Source organism: Propithecus coquereli, unplaced genomic scaffold, assembly GCF_000956105.1.
Source record: "Propithecus coquereli isolate 6110/MARCELLA unplaced genomic scaffold, Pcoq_1.0 Scaffold188, whole genome shotgun sequence".
NCBI lineage: Eukaryota > Metazoa > Chordata > Mammalia > Primates > Indriidae > Propithecus > Propithecus coquereli.
The window spans coordinates 2,411,297-2,414,872 of NW_012143634.1; the positions used below are offsets into that span (position 1 = coordinate 2,411,297).

At 39.9% G+C, this 3,576-nt stretch overlaps 1 protein-coding gene across 1 annotated transcript in view; it reads left to right on the forward strand.

Annotated features, from left to right (window-relative positions):
• Window positions 1-3,576, forward strand: part of MAOB (monoamine oxidase B) — a 138,259-nt gene that overhangs the window by 92,390 nt on the left and 42,293 nt on the right. The gene's annotated exons all lie outside the window — the stretch shown is intronic.

Below are 3,576 nucleotides of genomic sequence, written 5' to 3' on the forward strand. Positions count from 1 at the left end.
AACTCCTGAGCTCAAACAATCCGCCCGCCTCGGCCTCCCAGAGGGCTAGGTATGATATATATTTTCTGTATCCACTCATCAGTTGATGGGCACTTAGGTTGATTCCATATGTTTCCATTTGTGAATTGTGATGCAATAAATTTTCAAGTGCAGGTGTCTTTTTTATAAAATGACTTGTTTTCCTTTGGGTAGATTCCCAGTACTGGGGATTGCTGGATTGAATGATTGGTCTACTTTTAGTTCTTTGAGAAATCTCCATACTGTTTTCCATAGAGGCTGTACTAGTTTATATTCCCACCAACAGTGTATAAGCACTCTCTTTTCACTGCATCCACACCAACATCTATTGTTTTTTGACTTTTTAATAATGGCCATTCTGACAGGGATAAGGTGGTATCTCGTTGTGGTTTTGATTTGCATTTCCTTGATGATTAGTGATGTTGAGCCTATTTTCATATGTTTCTTGGCTATTTGGCTTTCTTCCTGCAAGTGATTGAAATCCCACTGAGGCTGCTTAGTTTGTCCTGGCATGATCCTGACTTTTCTCTCTGCCCCTTATTCTTTAACTTTCACCAAGGTCACCTTCCTGGCTCAGAAGCCAGCTTCGCTCTTGGAAGGAAGTGTCCAAGGAGCCCCTCCACCCAGAATGCAGCACCTCCACCCTGGCCAGCCCGATGTCTAATGCTCGCTCTTTATCCCATACAGCTGATCCCTACATAACCAATATGAACCTGCTCTTTGATCAGATCTTGTCCTGAGTGTCTCTTCTCTCTCTTGCCTTCTTCTAACAGGTGATGCCTTAGCTGCTTCTCTTGTATTCTTAAGTCTTCATGAGCTCTTGGACAAACTTTAAACATTTCCTCTTCCCATAGTTCAGCCTTTCTCATATTTCCTTCCCCAGCACACCTGAGGGGCATGCAAACACCCCCAAGCCAGTGGTTGACTGTGACATTGATTCTCATAGGTGCACAATGGGGAGGGACATGGAGAGAGAAGCAAGTGCAGTTTAGAAAGCTTCCTGGTATGTCTGTTCACACACGAGTATGTACATAGGTAGGGGAGGTTCTTTCTCTGTTCTTTCTTCATCATTTTGAAACCTTCTTGTTGGCTTTTCTATACATTTGCTCCAGAGTCTGTCACCGTAATTTTGTTAAAACGGCCTCACATTTGCAAGTAAATGAAGAAGCAGGAGGAAAGTACACTGTAGTAGGACCTTATCATAACATTTCAGACTCTGCCCTGACATTTCCACCATTGCTCTGTTAACAGTTTTTTGTTGAAATTGCATATACAGGCATGCTTTGTTTATTGTGCCTCTCTTATACTGGTTTTCTTTCTTTTTTTTTTTTAAATTGAATGTTTGTGGCAACCCTGCATCCAGCAAGTTTCTCAGCTCCATTTTTCCAACAGCATGTGCTCACTTTGTATCTCTGTCACATTTTGCAATATTTCAAATTTTTCATTCTTATTATATCTGTTATGGTGATCTGTGACCAGTGATCTTTGATGTTACTGTTGTAATTGTTTTGGGGTACCACAAACCATGCCCATATAAGACGGTGAACGTAATTGATAAGTGTTGAGTGTTCCGACTGCTTCACTGACAGGCTGTTCCCCCTATCTCTCCCTCTCCTTGAGCCTCCTAATTCCCTGAGACACAGCAATATTGAAATTATGCCAGTTAATAACCTTACAGTGGCCTTTAAGCATTGAAGTGAAAGGAAGAGTCACATGTCTAAATCAAAAGCTAGACATGATTAAGCTTAGTGAGGAAGGCACGTTGATAGCCAAGATAGGCTGAAAGCTAAGCCTCTTGTGCTAAACAGCGAAGTTGTGAAAGCAGAGGAAAAGTTATTGAAGGAAATTAAAAGTGCTACCTCAGTGAACACATGAATGATAAGAAAGTGAAACAGCCTTATTACTGATATGGAAAAAGTTTTAGTGGTCTGCAGAGATCAAAGCAGCCACAACATTCCCTTAAACCAAAGCCTCATCCAGAGCAAGGCCCTGACTCTATTTAATTCTGTGAAGGCTGTGAGTGGTGAGGAAGCTGCAGAAGAAAATTTGAGGATAGCAGAGGTTGGTTCATAAGATTTAAAGAAAGAAGCCATCTCCATAACATAAAAGTACAAGGTAAAGCAGCAAGTGCTGATGCAGAAGGGCGGCAAGTTATCCAGAAGATCTAGCTAAGATCATTGATGAAGGGGGCTAAACAACAGGTTTTCAATGTAGACAAAACAACCTTCTATTGGAAGAAGATGTCATCTAAGACTTTTCATAGCTAAAGAGGAGAAGTCATTGCCTGGTTTCAAAGCTTCAAAGGACAGGCTGACTTTCTTGTTAAGGACTAATGCAGCTGGTGACTTTAAGTTGAAACCAATGCTCATTGACCATTGTGAAAATCCCAGGGCCCCTAAAAATTATGCTAAATATACTCTGTGCTCTATAAATGGAACAACAAAGCCTGGATGACAGCTGTTTACAGCATGGTTTACTGAATATTTTATACTCACTATGGAGATCTACTGCTCGGAAAAGAAAGATTCCTTTCAAAATATTGCTGCTCATTGGCAATGTACCTGGTCACCCAAGCACTCTGATGTACAAGGAGATTAATGTTGTTTTCATGCCTGCTAACATAACATCCATTCCTCAGCCCATGGATTGAGGAGTAATTTTGACTTTCAAGTCTCACTGTCTAAGAAATACATTTCATAAGGCTATATAGCTGTCATCAATAGTGATTCTTCTAATGGATCTGGACAAAGTAAATTGAAAACCTTCTAGAATGCATTCACCATTATAGAAGCCATTAAGAACATTTGTGATTCATGGGAAGAGGTCAAAATATCAATATTGAGAGGAGATTGGAAGAATTTGATTCCAACTCTCAGGGACAAGTTGGAGGGGCTCAAGACTTCAATGGAGGAAGTAACTGCAGATGTGGTGGAAATAGCAGAAGAACTAAAGTTAGAACTGGAGCCCGAAGATGTGACTGGATTGCTGCAATCTCATGATAAAACTTGAACAGATGTGGAATTGCTTCTTATGGATGAACAAAGAAAGTGGTTTCTTGAGATGGAATCTACTTCTGCTGAAGATGCTGTGAACATTGTTCACATTGTCCTTTGAAATGACAATGAAGGACTTAGAATATTGCATAAATATTACTTTAGTTGATAAAGCAGTAGCAGGGTTTGAGAGCATTGTCTCCTATTTTGAAAGTTCTGCTGTGGGTAAAATGCTCTCAAACAGCATTACATGCTATAGAGAAATCCTTCATGAAAGGAAGAGTTGATCAATGCAGCAAATTCATTGTTGTCTTGTTTTAAGAACTTGCCACAGCCAGCCCAGCCTTCAACCACCCTGATCAGTCAGCAGCCATCAGCATTGAGGCAAAACCCTCTACCAGCAAAAAAGATTATGACTTGCTAAAGGCTCACATGATCATTAGTATTTTTTAGCAATAAAATATTTTAAAATCAATGTATGTACATTTTTTGGGACAATGCTATCGGAAACTTAATAAACTACAGTACAGTGTAAACATAAATTTTATATGTACTGGAAAACAAA